The sequence below is a fragment of the Rattus rattus genome, chromosome 12 (genome assembly GCF_011064425.1).
Source record: "Rattus rattus isolate New Zealand chromosome 12, Rrattus_CSIRO_v1, whole genome shotgun sequence".
NCBI lineage: Eukaryota > Metazoa > Chordata > Mammalia > Rodentia > Muridae > Rattus > Rattus rattus.
This window is the reverse complement of record NC_046165.1, coordinates 13,540,806-13,559,572: the sequence shown is the minus strand read 5'-3', so window position 1 is coordinate 13,559,572 and position 18,767 is coordinate 13,540,806. Positions and strand designations below refer to the sequence as shown.

General features: G+C 36.0%; 1 long non-coding RNA gene across 1 annotated transcript in view; it reads right to left on the bottom strand.

Annotated features, from left to right (window-relative positions):
• Positions 1-311: 311 nt before the first annotated feature.
• The window catches only part of LOC116913767, a 177,010-nt gene continuing 158,554 nt past the window's right edge, over positions 312-18,767 (bottom strand). Inside the window, exons 2-4 of the long non-coding RNA XR_004389639.1 lie at positions 17,235-17,325; positions 1,143-1,292; positions 312-420 (exon numbers count right to left, since the gene is read on the bottom strand). This is a non-coding gene — a long non-coding RNA (uncharacterized LOC116913767). The remainder of the gene's footprint in view (positions 421-1,142; positions 1,293-17,234; positions 17,326-18,767) is intronic.

The window sequence follows — 18,767 nt, the reverse complement described above, 5'->3', positions numbered from 1 at the left end:
GATTAATTCACTATCACACTTATATTTAAATAATTCATTTTATAATTCTGCATGGAACTTAGGAAAAGAAAACATCAAATACATCAAGCGTGAATATAGTAGGGTATGGTTATTCTTGATAATTAAGCAGTATACTTTTTCTCAAGATAAACCCAAAAAACAACTAAACTGTTTAGAGGAAACTGCACTGCACAGGAGATCTATCTCAGTTTTAACATGGTATTGTGATATACAACTATATTTATAAAACATGATTGTAAATGGTATGCAAGCTGTGTTTTTCATACCTAAAGAAGTAGGCTTTCTCCTGATCTTCATGCCGTCACAAATCCACAAGTAGCTCAGTTGCTGATTTGGTTCATTGTGCTCACATTCTATTGTTACCAAAACATGGTTCCAGGTATGAAATATTCATGGCAGCTGGAATTTGTGAGACAGACACTCTGAACATTTTAGAATAAGATTCAAGAATAAATTTTCTAGCCACCATTTTGGGAAGACTGGCATTAACTTATGAGAATTGTGCATTCAAAAACGGAAAGTCAAGATACATTTGTTCTCTTCTCTTACTTACTGAATAGGATTGACAGGAGAAAAACTGCAAATGATAGTGTGAAATTAAGAACTAGTATGAATTCCCCATATTCCCAAAAGTGATTTACCCATTCATTTTATAATAAAGGGAATTCAAGTCAAGGTAATTTGATTTGTGTATGGTTTATTCACCGATGTTCAGGGTCATTATTTGTGAACTACCCATGAATGTCATCTTTAGATTGAATGGGTCATTTATGAATCAGTGATAGACCCACAGAAGCCCTATCTCTCCTTGATGACCTACTATCCACTTTTGTTTTCTGGGAAAGAAATTGTCATCAGATGCATACCCCTTAAAAGGTCCACAAGTTCCATTGGGTTGTTCCAAACACACAGTCATACAAATAGACCTGTTTAATTTCAGTTTCTCTAAATAAAGGGAGAGGAAATATAAGGGAGGACCATGACTAGAGAAGATGGAGATTCACAGTAATTAGAATTCACTTCACATGTGTATGAAATACTGAAAACACACACACACACACACACACACACACACACAGAGTTTATAAAAGGAATAAATATTTTAGAGATCATTTACTCACCACCAAACAATTAGTCATCAAAATACAAAAGTTAAAAAACACTGTGAATTGGTTGACTCTTCAAAACTGTTCATATCCAAAGCACGGGTATTTTCTCAACATGTTTTTCTGTTGTTTATTTCCTCTTTTTATTAAATAAGCAAGTGGAGGCTGTAATTGTGGAACATGTGACAAAGTACATTGTAATTTCAGAATTGAGGAGAATAAATAACTTATTTCTTATATAATTTATACATTCTTGCTTAATATCAATTTCGTTACTAGATTCCTGAAGATAAAGCTGCAAACATCATTATGTTATAAAGTTGTTAAATATAGTATATCTTTTCTATTCTCCATGTCTTACTTCTTCCAAATGTTTGTAATCATTAATGATAGAAATAGAATGAATTACTCCAGTCTTTTGTCCAAATCTGACAATTTCTATAAAGGATGCTCCCAAAAAATTCTGAAACAAAATTTATGACTAAATAGGTAGTTCCTTTTATTTGACTTCAATATCCACTTAGTGATTTATTTTACTTTGCTTCCCATGTAGACATTTTTGAGATATCTATGTCTTCCATTTATATTTCACTATTCTAAGCAATTTAATTTTAGTATATTAGATGGGGTGATTTCACCACTGATTGACCAAGGAATTAATTTGAAAATTTAAGATGGTATTGGTTTTACATTTTTTCTAGTTTTTCTACTTTGTTTAACCAATAGTTCATTATACTTATTACCAAGGTTTAGATATGTATGTATGCATGTTTATATTCACATACCAAAGTATATTAATGTGTACATTATTGTTATTTTATACTGTATATGATATGTATTTTCACATAGAACATCAAATGTCATGATATTAATTTTATTCATTGCTTCACAGTTTATATCTTTGGTTCTTATAATATTAACCATCTTAATTTCATTTTTTTCACCTTGATGTAAGCTACTGTATGACCTATTCTTGGAAAATAGAGCCTCATGTCTCTTAACCCCAGGCAAATAAAATATGAAAACAGACCAAATAAACTATTTCATCTATGTCTATGTTTCTGTACTTGTAAATTTGTGGAGTTCACTAATAGCTGCAAGGTCAGGGATTTCCTATGGGACATTGAGTGACCCAGAAATAGTTGCATCAATGAAACCTATACCCTCCATGAGTACATGGAGTACAACAACATTCCCAAGCCCCAGAGAAAGTCGTATAGATATAGATGTATAGCTGTTTTCCTATTATTCTCTGTCACTTATGCCTGAGTCTGTCTGATAATGGATTCTGGGGAAAGAGCAGACATTGTCTTTTTTTTATGTACTAGTGATCTACCTATCAGTTTCCCATGGATAGCCTCAAACCCATGATCATAGAGAGGACCCTAGATAAATGTATTGGCTATTTAAAAAAAAAATGTAATGCTAAGCATAATATAGTATATAAATAAATGGAAAAAAATCTAAAAAAGTTTCAATAATGTAGTGGGTTTGGCCTAATGCAGCTTGTATTTTTATGTTAATTTGGGGTCTGAAAAACTGTTTGCATGAGAATAACTGATTGCATGCACATGGCTTCTAGAACCTGCCCCCAGTTTGTTCTGATTGGTAAATAAAGATGCCAACAGCCAATGGCTAGGCAGGACAGACAGAGTTGGGATTGTTAGGATTACTGGGCAAGAGGCAGGGATTAAGGAAAAGGAGAGGATATCAGACCATGCTGGGAAAGAGGGAGGAGAGGAGACGCCAAGCTTGAGGAAAATCAGGAGAGGGAGGCATAGCCACCGTGTAGGTGCTGGGAGAGTGTGGCCTCACAGGGCTGCCCAAGTGGATCCATGACAGCCAAGGTAGAATACAGAATGTATTAAGTGATACTTCGAGATTTTTGGAGAGAGATGGATTAGCCACATGGAGGTTAGGAGGTGCCCAGCCATTGAGGTATTGTAGACATATCAATGTAAAGGCTGTGTGTGTCTTCTATTCAGGAATGTAAATTATTTGGGTGAGTAGCAGGAACACTTCACTGGGATTTATTTAATTAAATAATAATAATAATAATAATAATAATAATATAAACATCTTATTAAAAAACAAGTACAAGGTAGTTATGAGCTCTATTCTGAACATAAGAAGAGTTTTACTGTGGAATTCTAAGTTCTTATTTTTTTATTTTTTTTTCTTTTCTTTTTTTTTCGGGGCTGGGGATTGAACCCAGGACCTTGCGCTTCCTAGGCAAGGGCTCTACCACTGAGCCAAATCCCCAACTAAGTTCTTATTTTTAATGATAAAGGGTTCCTTTATCAGGAATTGGGAGGTAGAAGTTTAAAACATATTTATCAGATGGTATAGAACTTTAGACAGTAAGAAAATGTGCCCATTGGTTTTTTGGTTTTGAGAAGTTATTTCTGTCATTTTGTTTGATATGACTGACAAGCAAATAGCGATGACTGAAATAAATATTAACAGAAGGGAAGATTATTAGTTAAACATTAGCAGAACCTTCCTGAGAATAGGATTCATTGACCCCAAGAAACTGAGATGCCTCCTTGTTTATCATCCTGACGTTTTTTAATGTGAGCTTCATTATGGCTTGGGATAATTTCTCACGATGCGAATACTTATGGAAAAAACAATAAATAGAAAGACAAAATGCAGCAGGGGACCACCTGTTGTACATATTCTTTTAATGACCATTTCCTGTATCTCACTGGCCAAAATATGCAAACACTGCCCCTGAATAGAATTGTGATTCTTTGTTTCATAGCATTTTAAATTGTAGAATCTGTTACAGTTTTTCTAATACTTAGGAAAATTAACAAACATTACTTTTAGAAAATTAAAATTCCTCCACTCAAATTCCCTCCGTCCATGGCAGCTGCTGATTTCTGCTCATTCACCAGGCACTCTGGGCCACTCTCATGTCTTTCCCCACACTCGATCCTGAACTAAGACTCCAAAACACCAAATAACCCTATTAAAAAATTGGAGTACAGAGCCAAACAGAAAATCCTCAACAGAGGACTCTCAGAAAGATGATAAGCACTTAAAGAAATGATCAACATTTTTAGTCATCAGGGAAATGCAAATGTAAACAACACTGACACTCTATCCTGTATCTGTCAGAATGGCTAAGATGAAAAACAAAAGACAAAAAAAAAATCCCCCCAAAAAACCAAGCAAGCAAGCAACCAATCAACCATCCAACCAACCAGTCAATCAATCAAAAAACAAAAGACAAAAGACAAAGCAAAACGAATAAGAAACCTCAAGCTACAGCATATGCCGGTGAGGATGTGGCGAAGAAAAGGGGAGTACTCCTCCATAGCTAGTGGGATTGCAAGCTGGCACAACTACTCTGGACTTCAATCTAGTGGATCCTCAAAAACTTGGAAATAGTTCTCCCTAAAGACCCAGTTATACTGTTCCTGATTATATACTTAAAAGATGCTCCACCACACCACAAAGACACATGTACTACTATGTTCACAGCAGCCTTTTTCATAATAATCAGAAACTAGGAGCAACCCAATGTCCCTCCAACAAAGAATGGATACCAAAAATGTGGTCCATCTACACAGTGGAGTACTATTCAGCTATTAAAAATGAGGACATCATGAATTTTGCAGACAAATAAATGGAACAAGCAAATACTATTCTGAGTGAGGTAACTTGACCTAAAAGGACACACCTGGTATGCACTCACTGATAAGTGGATAATAGCCAAAAGGTACAGAAAACCCATAATACACTCCACAGACCCTAAGAAGGACCACCCAAGTAAGGATGCTTCAATCCACTTAGAAGGTAGAACAAAATAATCATAGGAGGCAGAGGTAAGGAGGGACCTGGCTGGGAGAGAAAAAGAGGAAGGGGAAAGGGAGTAAGTTTAAGTATGGGGTGAATGGAGAAAAGCCCAGAGTTCCAGGAGAAGGAATAGACACATGTAGCTGCCAGGGGTGAGGAGTCGGGGGAACCTCTAGAAAGTCCCAGAGGCCTGGAAAGTGAGAGGCTCTTAGGATTCAATGGGGATGACTTTAGCCAAAATGCTCAACAGTGGGGAGATGGACCCTTATGAGACCAGCTCCAGTAGATAGACAAGGTCCCCTGTGGAGGGATAGGGCTACCCACCTACCTGGAAAATTTTGACCCGAAACTGTGCATGTCTAAAAGAAATGCAGTAACAAAAATGGAATAGAGATCGAAAGAAAGGCCATCGAGTGACCAACTAAACTTGGGATCCATTCCATAGACAGGCACCAAACTCTGACACTACATTACTGATGCTATGGTATGTTTGCAGTCAGGAGTCTAGCATAGGTGTCCTCTGAGAGGCTTTACCAGCAGCTAAGACAAAAGGAGATCCACTCAACCATTGGACTGAGGTTTAGGACCCCTATGGAAGGTTTAAGGGAAAGATTGAAGGAGCTTAAGGGGATGATAAATCCATAGGAAGAACAGCAGTATCGATATCAACTAACCTGCACCCCTTAGAGCTCCCAGAGGCTAAGCCACCAAATAGCATACATGGGCTGGTGAGTGGCCCCTAACCCATATGTAGTAGAGGACTGCCTTGACTGTCCTCAGTGGGAGACAGGATGTACCTAATACTATAAAGATTTAATATTCCGGGGGATGCCCAGGGGTGGAGGTGAAGCAACTTCTCAAGGAGGAGGGGGGAATGGAGTAAGAACTCTTGGAGGGAGCACAGAGGGGAGCAACATTTGGGATATAAATAATTAAAATAATAAGAAGAAATTGAAAAAAAATAAGTATAGTTCAGTCAGCTTGCATTAGGAAATAGTAAGAGAAAATATGAATCCTTTTTAACTTCTTTGTTTCATATTATCCCTATATTTTTCATATTACTAAATGAAAAAATGCAGTGGGGAATACTTTTCAAATAGCTCCAACTGAAATAACCAGGTTAACATGGAGAATGGGAAGAACAACTGACATTAAAATCTTCCAAAATTCTGTTAATTTTTAAACTTTTCTCCTTGTTTAAGTATTTTAATATTTGTATAAATGTGGTACTTGAATGTATGTATGTGCATTCTTGATTCTCTTGTGGTCCAGAAGACAGTGTTGAATTCCTTGGAACTACACTTACAAAAGGGATGCTGAGAATCAAATCCTGTCATCTTTAAAGCAGCCACCAGTAGCTGTCTTTCTAACCCCCAAAGATCAGTTAAAACTGAAGGTAAAGTTTGAATGTCACCAAACAAATTGTGTGTGTGTGTGTGTGTCTGTGTGTGTGTGTGTGTGTGCATTTTACAAATATTTGTGTATGTAGTGCACAATTCTCTCTCTTTCTCTCTCTGTGTCTGTCTCTCTCTCTGTGTCTCTGTCTCTATCTCTCTCTATGTCTGTGTGTGTGTGTGTTGTGTGCATTTTACAAATATTTGTGTATGTAGTGCACAATTCTCTCTCTGTGTGTGTCTCTGTCTCTGTCTCTGTCTCTCTCTCTCTCTCTCTCTCTCTGTGTGTGTGTGTGTGTGTGTGTGTGTGTGTGTGTGTGTGAATATCAAGGTATATATGTAGAAGTGAAAAAAAGCCAGGGTGCACCCAACCAAGAGGTACATGCTGTTAGAACAGTGGGGAGATGAGAAGGTGACTTTCCCTAGTTAGTTCTCTCCTCTCATTATGTGACTTTCAGGAATTTAATGCAGGTTATCAGGCGCAGTAGTTACTGCTTATATCCTCTCAACAACATGGCTGGCCCATCTTTATTTGTTTGTTTGTTTTATTTTAATGTGCAGGATTAATAATTCGTAGGATTTATTTTCAATTCAAGTCATTATTACAGAACCTGCTTCTTTTTTGTCTAGGGATACTATAACATTAGCATTACTGGAGAATACATTCATATGATCAATTAATGTCAATAAAATAGGACGATTTAACCAGATCTAAAAATAATTCCTCACCATAATTCTCCCCAAATACATACACTCCTAAACTTCAGAGTCAATATGAGAATAGTATTCCAGAAAGAACCATAATCAACTGGAATATATGATCTGACAGTGATGGGGACAGAGTACTCATGTTAATTTGCTGCTGTTGGTTCAATCCCATAATAGAGCCCAGCCTCTAAAGGTTTTATGGCCATTTCCTGAACAACATATAATACCTCAAGAAGAACGGTTTTGAATAAACATTATTTTGCATGCATAAACATAAGCTCATATTTACAAATGACAGTCTTACTCAAGGATATAGGTGACATTGTGCAGTTCCTGACAATCAATGCACTAATCCACAGTTTCCAGCCCCTTCAGTACAGCTGTGAAGTCAGCAGGGAGTCATTCAATTGTATGTGATTTTTACACATTTGTTGGTTAAATCTGAACATTAAATGCATTATTATACATGCACGGGAATTACAGAGATTTGTGTATGTCCCTGGAGGGTGTTAGATCTATATGTCAACAAAAGATCCATAAATGAGTCCATCTGTAAGGAACGTACATCTCTTTCCCACTGATGCTTATGCTCTACCAGCCCTGAGAACTCTCAGAACAGAAGGTGGTTACAAAACCATGAATAAACTGAAAATCGACCCTGCAGATTAATTTGTCATTTTCTTTAGGAAAGAAGTGATTTCAGAGGAAAGTGTAACATTATAATGGATTCCACTCCTTAATTTAAAACTGAAACAGTGACAGATATAAAATAAAATTGAACATTTTTTTTATATCCCTATGATTTGGCTCAACAGAATTGAGCTGACTCATGATTTGGGATCATGCAAAATATACAAACATATCTCTCTGGGTGTACAATATCACGTTAAGATGGATCTTGCACTGTGCTTAATTTCAGAGAGAGAGAGAGTGGATGCTTTAATTGCTCGCCATATCGTGGAAATGTTTTAGGTTACATAGGTTTTTATTTTTATTTTTTTATTTTTTTAAAGATTTATTTATTTATTTATTTATTTATTTATTTATTTATTTATTTATTTATGTGAGTACACCGTCACTGTCTTCAGACACACCAGAAGATGGCATCAGAACTCATTATAGATGGTTGTGAGCACCATGTGGTTGCTGGAAATTGAACTCAAAACCTCTGGAAGAACAGTCAGTGCTCTTAACCACTGAGCCATCTCTCCAGCCCCATTTTTATTTTTTGTATTATTATTAAAAACACTTTAGATGCTCTCTTGTGTGCCCTCATTTCAGCATCTTCAGGTTTAGAACAACTTTAAATCTGAAGGAAGCTTGGCTTCTAATTTTAAATCTAGTTTTCAACAGTTTTCAGATATAATTTCATCCAGTACATGAATTGTTTATGTAAAGTTTTCCCACGTTATGTCATACAAAGATTGTGGTCTCAAATAATTTGTTATTAACTTTTAGACCTGAGTTTGAAGAAGATAAAGAATTAGATTTAGTAGTTTACTAATGAGAAACCCTTTCCCTGAATTTCAAGGACTGTAAGATTTCTTAGTATATTTGAAAGTAAGAAAGGAGGATAATATTTTTAAAGAAATAACAGACAAAGACAGACACACACACACACACACACACATTATCATTAATAATAATCCCCGCTCTTTTCAAGCTTTAGGTAATACTAGAATAAGTAAAGTTAATTAAGTATTCTGGGATCATTCAGTTACCAGGCTCATTGTAAAACATTCTGAGATTTGAATGATTGTGTTCTTCAAACTCTGTGCTTTGAAACATAATGCTCAATGTGATTGCATGTAAATGGGAAAAAAGTTCTATCATTAATTTATAAGTCGGCTACACCCATGAATAGAATTGGTAACCCTTGAAAGAACTTAGCAATAGGGAAGGAATTCTCTAGTCACTGAGGATTCTGGTGCTCCTATTTTGCAAGATCCCCAAGACTATTTCTGGGTCTCATTCACACTAGCAAATATGGCTGAAGTAAAACGTACATGCATGTGAAGGCATCACATTGCCATTCCCAGGTCAATGATGGACTTTAGTCACCATTCACATAAGCAGGTGTTCATATCTGCAGGATGGAGACCAACACCACCCTTTACTTTTTCTTGTACCCACATGGAAGTTTAGTTCTCACCTCTCCTCAAAGAAATTTTCCTTTGCAACAGATGGAGACTAGTTCATTAAAACAACAACTAGGCAAAATACAGAGTTGTAGATAGAGTTCCAAATGGCACTCCTACAACACAACTCCTGCAGATCAGTCTCAAGAAAAATTTGCAAAATAGTGGGTAGAAAACTCCTGAGAGGAGAAGAGGGACTTGGCTGTGAAATTATGTCTCCTAGAAATATCAAAGAAACAACAACCATAGCAACTAACCAATATGGCTGCCAAAACATGGTCTGAGCAAAGACAATAGCAACAGATATGCTATTGTGGAAGAGGAACGTTTTTCAAATATTGAAAAAGCACTAGACACATCTAAAACATTCTGAAACTTGAGAGCAGCTTTAAACATGGAGTATATGTATACTAGAATGTATAGATACTATGTAATGTATTTAGAAATTATGCATATTATACTTTATATCGTACATATGTAACCACAATTAAGCAAAAGGAGGCCAGGAATTTGAATGAGAACAAGGAGGTACATGGGAGGGGTTAGATGGATAACGTTGAAGGGGAAATGATGTTTTATACTATAATCTTGAAAAGGGATTTTAAAGAATCGATGCTATATTCATAAGCACATTGATAAAAATCATCTGGTAATAAAAGAAATAGATGCACTTACTTTTAGATGACTTCATGTCATTAATTTCTCTCTTTAGATTAACTATGTGAAAACTCAAATGCAAAAAGATTTATCTTTTCTGATCTTTCCCCAGTCCTCATTGGATATGCTTCATGCAAAATACTCATACAAACTTAACTTTAATCTTCTGTGTATTGAATTATGAAACATAAATTACTCTAAGTATTCCAAATACAGAACATGTTTTAATTGACCCCAAGTTGGATATAAAATGTTCAAATCTACCCAACTCTTATACCACCATTAGCATCCCTCTATTTTATTAAATATCCCCAGTATAGAACAGCATACTCACGAGTGTTAGGAAAGTATAACCACTAACATATTTTTTTCCTCTACCGAAATTACTACTTGTTTGTTTTTGTCTCGATTGCATTTTATTGGGTAAAACAGCATGGTCAATGTAAAGTTACTAAAAGCTAAAATCCAAACAATCTAACTTTAGCTGTGATGATTCTCTAATCAAGAATGTCTGTTTTATTGTACTTTAAATGGAATCGCCCCAAACTCTTTAGTGGATATCCTGAGAGCCACACCTTCATCCATTCTCTATATCACCGAATTTTAATACTTTTCCTGACCCAAACCAGTTTATCCTCAATTCTTCCTTCTCATTCCATTTTCATTTCTTATATCACACATTACAGTGTCTCTAGATTAACAGCCACATAAAAGAAAGAAGGCCTGCCACTTTTCCCATTTGCAATTCGCAGCTCTGTAATAGTTTCTGTTACAGAGCAGGCTCATAAATTAGTAATCTTAAAATCCTATTTTATTGCAATCTGCTTTAAAATGGACTTCTGGTTATAAGTGAATAACTAAAACATCTGTTTTAAGACAGTGTCTTACAGTGTAGCCAGCCTGTCCTGGATCTCACAGGAAGCTTTCTGTCAGACTCCCCAAAGCTGGGGCTACAGGTAGAGAAATGTATTCCAGGTATCAGTAAAACTTAAGATAGAGCAATAGATTTTTTTCTATTGCAAAAATTCTAAAGCTAACATTGGATACTATACAACCAATTTCGGTTATCATGATAAAAAATGAAAGGATATTAAACAATTGTATTGAATATTTTGGAAGCTTTTCCATTTGAACTCTAGTGAATTACCTAAAGCAATATAACATTGTTAAGACAGAAGTATCAGAATGAATACTTGAGAAGCATTTTTCATGCCAGGTAAAATTCTTGATTTTGTGGGTTTAAAAATTTGAGTGTGACAAAATATTGTCTACATATCTTATTTGTATTTAATTACTGTTTATCTGTAAGAGTAGATAAACCTCAAGTTCTTGATATATATATATATATATATATGTTACATTATATTCTTTACCCACTTTTTAAAAATCTTTTTTTACTTGGTCATACAAGAGTAACAATTATTATAAAGCCCCATTGCTTATTTCATTGGACAAAGCTATTAATATACATGGCACGATGTCTATATAATTTGAGAACTGTAACCTCACCTCATGCTGTCTGTATGTAAATGGTTAACTAATTGGGAATGTTATTTTTTTTTTAATTTTATTTTTCTTGGATAGTTTATGTATTTACATTTCAAATGTTATCCCCTTTCCCGCCTCTCCCATTCCCCCTCCTCCTCTCCCTGCTTCTAAGTGGATGCTCCCCCTCCCACCCATCCACTCCAACCTCAATGCCCTGGCATTACCCTTCATCAGGGAAATGAGCCTTCACAGGACCAAGGGCTTTTTCTCTTACTGATTCTGGACAACGGCACCCGCTGCTCCATATGAGGCTGGAGCCATGATTCCCTCCATGTGTACTTATTGGTTGGTGGTTTAGTCCCTGGAAGCTCTGGGGTGGGGGAGGGGTCTGGTTGGTTCATATTGTTGTTCTTCCTATAGGGTGGCAAACCCCTTCGGCTCCTTCAGTCTTTTCCCTAGTTCCTTCATTGGGGTCCCCTTGTTCAGTCCAATGGTTAGCTGTAATCGTCCTCGTCTGTATCCGTAGGGCTTGTTTGACTGATACATGGAAGTTTCCTTTTTGCAGACCTGACAATTTATAAATGAAGATGAGTAGCCACATCTCATTTTGCTTTGATCTAGAATCATCTGTTTCAGGAAACTGCAACTGTACAAAGACTATACCTCACTTATAATTCAAGCATGTAATACCTTGCATGGAGTCTTTACAGATGACTTTAGGATTATATTTATTGAAGAAGAAGAAATGCAAAGAGGAACTGATGAGAGAAGAAGCAGGAAAGAGATGAATGGGGACAGTAAAGGAAAGCCCTCATGCTCTGCTCTGGGTAATTCAAAAGTAGTCATGAAGTTTTACTTCACAATCTCCCCATCTATGCTATTCATGGAATATGTGAGCCTTAAAACACATTCTAGAAGGTTTTTCTATCTTTCCCTAGACACTGAATTAAGGACCAGCACAATTTCACATTGCATAAAACTGCCAGCCAGGGCTTCCTATTCTTCCTTTAATGTCCCCTTTCAGTGTCTCAAATTTCCTGCTCATTCCATCTCTCCAGACACCTTCGGTCTCCTTATTATCGATTCACACTTTATATTCAAAGTAGGGATTTCTCTCCCATTTTCTAACCAAAATGTGTTTTTCTCAATAACCCTAAGCTTTACACTGAGATGGAGCCTTAGAGTAAAATTATTCTAATTAGCTTCTTAAAACCAAAGGAAATTGAAGAAAAAGATGGAAAATTTAAAACTCCCTCATCCACACAACGTACTCTGTATCTTGATCAAAGAATCGCAAGATTGGGAATTCTTTTCTTTTTGCCTCAGAAATTATCACGCAATCAAGGATCACGTAGAAAATATAGTAATAACACAAAATTGTATTTTCGCTTCATGAAACACGTAAAAAGTGCAGTAAAAAATAATAAAGATACTATGCGCTAACAGGACATAATCTGCCATATAGTTATAACAATCAGTCACCACAGCAGCAATGAGGACCCATCAAATGAGATTGCCCTCATCTTTTCCTCACGAGGAGAGGAGTCTCTGTGTACATTCCCACAGCTCCACAGAGCCAGTGATTGAGTCTTCGTCGTACTCCAGTACAATGCTCTCTGCAGCACGATTCTATTCTCCTCACTCTAAGATGTACTTCTGGGGTTCAAAGATCTCCTCCACCCCAGAGCAGCATGGTTTTCATTTGCCTAAATTATTGATGCTCTGATCATTTAGAATTTGTCAATTCATCTTATAAATATGACTGCAAATCACCACCACCACCCCTCCTAAAAAATCATCTGCCATGTCTTATAAGGACTGCTATTGGATTTAGTTTTATAAACAAAATATTAAAATATGTATTTCTCAAATTTGTACAGATGGGCACAGTAGCACATGTCTATGGCCCACACAATATGCAGACTGGGGTATGAATATTGCCAATTGTTCAGTATTGACTAGAGTTAATCTTAGATAAGCCTGGATGATAAAGCAATAACCAGTATTAATACATGGTTGTATGATGTAGTTAAAGACAGAAATAACACAGAAAAGATATGCAAACATGTTATAATTAACATATCACATTTTAGGATGCTGGTGTGAACTCATTAGAATACCGTGGCTTTACAACATAGGCATCCTGTCACCAGTCATGAATAAATTGATTCTCAAGCAGTAAAAATCAAAATGGTTAGTCAAGTCCCTAAAATGATTCTTAATATATCTAATAGTGAATGGAAGTGATGTTTTAAGGATAAATGCACACAAAAAAGAACATAGTGGGTAACTAGCATTAGTTCAAAGGAGAGAATTCAAATCTCCAGCTCTACTCAGTAGCAGACTCAAACCACATACAGATATCCACAGCCAAGCATTGGATGGAGGTCAAGGACTCTTATGCAAGAGGTGGAGGTAGAATTGAATGTCCTGAAGGAGACCAAAAAAGTGACCTGTACCCCTGGGAGTTCTCAGAGACGGAACCACCAACCAAAAGTAAGCATATGTACCCCTGTCACATCTGTAGCAGACTTGCAGCTGAGTTTCCATATGGGTACCCCAACAACTGAAGTGAAGGCTTTCTCTAAAGCTGTAGCCTGTGGTATCTGTTCCCCAACAGGGCTGCCTTGTTTAATCAAGCAGAGATATAATGCACCAGGGTGGGCAATTGCAGGGCAGGGGTCGCATCCTCTGAGATGAGAGGAAGAGGGTAGATGGAGAAAGGTGTCCTGGAAGAGGGGAGTAGAAGGGGGCAGCATTTGGGATATAAATAAATAAATAAATAAATAAATAAATAAATAAATAAATAAGACTTTATTATACTGAAAAGCTTCCCTCAAAGATATCATCATTTGAGCAAAGTTCAGGGTATAGATTAAGAAAAGATCCTTACCAGTTACACATTTGAGGGTTACTATCTAAAATATATAAAGAACTCAAAAATCTAGATACCAAGAAAATATAACCCAATGTTTTAAAAATAAGGTACAGAACTAATCTGAATGTTCCCAAGAGAAGAAACACAAATGTCTGAGAGCTACTTTAAAAATATTCAACACACTCTTCACTAGAGAAATGTAAATCAAAACTACTTTGTGATTTCATCTCATAGTAGTTAGAATGGCCGAGATCAATAAAACAAATGACTATTACTATTGAAGAGGATAGAGGAAAACATGGAATCATTATCTGTTACCACAACTGAAACTTACTCCGTCAAGAATAAATTACATCTAATTGGCTTGGAAATTTCCAAGTTGGTACTGGGTGCTCTCCAAACCACATGGAAAGGGTTAATTGTTGAAGACAATGCTGACATATCTTATTGAATACAGAGATGTTCATCATGTTCCCAACTAGAGACTTCACTCTTCCTGTGTAGACTTTGAGGTACTGGAAGACTGCATGCTGACAGATGAGAAAGTAAACACCAACCAAACTATAAATCATGCAATCTACAGAGGTAAACTGTCTGTTGTTCACACTACCTAGTGATCCTGCCCGTGCAATAATGGGCCCAATGTGGAAGGTAGCAATCACTCGCAACTCTAACTTAAGGCCCTCTCCATTAGATAGAACCCATACTTGACACTGCTCTGATGGCTAAGAACGTGAAATGAGAATGTGCGGGGACACAGAAGAAATCTATATACTATTGGGAATACTATTTTTCTGCTAAAAGAACATAATATACCAATAAAATGGCTCTTAATGACATGTGACTGTAGATCCATGTATTGCTCAGTCATCAACAAAGAAGCTTTCCTTTTCAACAGATAGAAATTAATAAAGAGAAACACAACTGATAATGGGCAGATGGTGGTAGACTGAAATATTTCATTCTAAATCAACAATCTTCATCAAATTCTTTCAACATCAGGGTTAATGGAATGTTGCAAAAGAGGGAGAAGTAAGATTATGAATCATAGGGGCTAGAATATGGATAGGAAATTGTCTTCCAGACACAACAAGACTGACACACAAATAAACTCAAAGGGGCAGTGGAGGCATGCAGAGGGAATTCACAGATTCATGCCAGAAATTGTCGAAGCATTGACATGGAAAATTATGGAACCAAGAGTCCAGCTTCAACCAACAATTGCTCACATTAGAAAATCAGTTTTCTTCAATGGTGTGACATTGGAGATATAAATCACACTTAAGGCAGGTCTGATGATCAGCAGTAGGTAGCCAACACAAAATTAATTCAATAGTATTTTCTGTAGATTTTGTTCCTCATTTTTTTTGGAGTTTTTTCTTGTATTTACCTGTCTTTTATTTGTGTATCATAGTTGATGCTTTATGTAGTGTGTGTGTGTGTGTGTGTGTGTGTGTGTGTGTGTGTGTGTGGTTCTTGTGCATTTTGGTGATTTTGCTGATGTTTTTTGTATTTTAGTTTGTTTGTTTTTTATTGCCCTCCTTTCTTTATGCAGAAAGAATGAAAGTATTGAGGGAGACGGATGTCAAAGTAGGGAGTGCCTGGGGGAGAAGTAAACCAGACAGGGGAAACTTATCAAAATATATTGCATGAATTTAAATGAAAAAGAAAATATGAACAGAAAAAATAAAACAATAAAGAACAATACAATTTATTGATTTTATACTATTTACTCATGTAATTTTAATATAAAATTATGTTTTGTTAGTCACCCCATAGACTCTCTGAACCTTTCCCAAGATTACTACCTGCAAAGGCCTGCAGGGGATATGGAGACTGAAGTGGCTGACTGGTGTAGCCAGATAGGACTTCTAGTGGAAGGAGGGAGGCATCAATCCACCCACAAAATCTTCAACACAAAATATATAGGCTAACCAGTGACTGCCCCAACTTGAGACCCATCTTATGTAAGAGAATCAACCCCTGACACTATTAATGATGTACTGCTATGCTTGCATACAGGAGCCTAGCATAACTTTCTCCTGACAGGCTTCATTAAGCAAACAGTTGCAGAGACCCACAGCCAAACATCAGGTGGAGCTCAGGAAGTCTTGTGAATGAGTGGGGATAAAAATGATTGAACCAAGGAGTCAAGGACACCACAGGATGACATACAGAGTCAAGTAAACTCGACTCGCGGGGTAGTGTAGACTGAAGCATCAACAAGGCACCATGCAGGGGCTGGACGTAGGCCCCCTGAATATTTGTAGCAGATGTGCAGCGTGGTCTTCATGTGGGTCCTCTAAAATTGGAGTAGGGATTATCTCTGATTCTGTTGCTTCCCATTGGATCCCCTTTTCCTATCTGGACTGTTTGGTTAGAACTTAGTGGGAGAAAATGAGCTTAGTCCTTCTGTGATTTGATGTCCTAAAGTGAGGTGGTAACTAAAGGAGGCTTGCCTTCCTTGGAGAGAAAGGGTGGGAGTAATAGGATTTTTAAAGGTGAAACTGGGAAAAGAAAAGAAGATGAAAAATAAGTCAATCATTCATTCATTCAATCAATCAATCAATCAATCAATAAAGTATTGAAGAAAAATCATGCGATATTAGTGGTAGTCAAAATCAATTATAAATTTTAATGTTTTGAATTATCTAGAAGACAAAGTGAACATTCTATATAATGAAAATCAATGATGAATTGTCTAAAGGAATTTTTATCAATATCATATGAAAATTCAAGACACATTTGCAACAAGTTAAGAATAAAAGAACACAGTTTAAAAAAACCAGGAAAGGATGAAGAGAAAGGATTGTAGGAGCCAGAGAGGTAAGGAACACCAGGAGAACATGGTCCACTATTCAGGGCTCATAGGGGCTCACAGAGACTGAGGAAGCAATCACAGAGCCTGCATGGATCTGTGCTAGGTCATGTCATCAGCAAACATGCTGTGGATGTTTAACTTTGGATTTCTATGTGACTCCTAACAGTAGGAGTGAGTGTATTGCTGACTCTTTTGCCTGCTCTTGGCAACTCTTGTCACCTGTTGGGTTCTCCCAGTCCTTATGTGAGAGTTTATGTCTGCTCATATTATATCTTGTTACTGCAGATAACTCTGTGAGGCCTGCTCTTTTCTGAAAGAAAACAAGGCAGAAAGGAGGTGAATGGGAGACTAGAGGGAGTAGAGGGGCAGGAGGTTGTAATTTGAATGGATTCGCACAAGAAAAGAATAAATAAGCAAAAATAATAAAAAACTCTCATCAAATACATAATGTAAGCTTGAAGATAATGTTTACTATAACTTATTATTAATTGTTACTTGTGGTGTATTATCAATTCATTTAAGACTTTGTCCACATTAGGCAATTGTTCTGCCATCAATATATGTCAATATCTCTGAAAGAATTTACATTGCCCAGAAAGAAATTATCATTTTAAATCAAATTATGAAAACATGATTGATGAATGAGAGAACAAAATACTATTTTTACAGGAGAAAAAAGTTCTTCATTAAAGTTTGCATCACATACATAGCAATTGCTCATGGAGAACAGAATTTATTGTCATTAAGAAACAGAATACATCAAAATTCAAACCCAAAAATAACCAGCATTTCACATAGGTGCTTATGTTAACAGCCTGTAGTTTTAGAAGATAAACTGGTTTAGGAATAAGTTCAAAGCTAAAATTCTGAATTTTGAAATCTAAGATAAGAATTATAAAACAAATGGAATAGAAGTAAAAATAAATGGCAACGGAAGGAAGAAAATTCAAATCTCTAACAAGCTAAATGAAATTTTAGTATTACTTATCAACCATGAACATTGGCTCAATAAAGTATATAAATTGAATACTAATATGTTCTCGGATTAAGATTTAAATTTTATATCCACCCAATATTAGATGGATATTCTTGCCTTTCACATGAAATGTTGTCAGAGGAGAGGTGTATTTTGATATATTGTGATTTGATCTGTTCTAATGACTCACATTTTGGAAGCTTTCTGTTTCAGACTTCCAGAAAAGGGTGCTTGACAAATTACACATCAAGTAAGTATCTCATTAGCTCCTAGCAAATGTCAAACTCATTTACACATTCAGAGAGTTAATGATGTGTTTCTAGATATTTTCTTATAAATTCCTGTTTTCTACCTAATTTTAGAACACCTAGAGCATTATGTATTTATTTTATGAATTTTAAAAATTCAATTTTTTAAATAATTTCAGTAATCCTCAACTTGGCAAATCTGTGGGAACTATTAAATTATATGTTATACATTTGGAATGAATAAAATAATATGTGATATAATATTCTATAGCTTATGATACAACGCTTTTTTTATTTTATCACAATTGAAAATATATAATGTATGTCTGTGTATACCTACCTTTCAGATATAGGGTTCATTTCTTCTTAAGTGTGTAAGAAGATAAGTAAAAAAGGCAAATGAATCATTTCTTTACAATCTGTATTTTATAATCTCTAACTAGACATAAGTGAGCAGTTTCCCTTCATTATGACTCAATTTATCAAAACAAATATGTAACAACTCCACATTTTTCAGATGAAACTGAT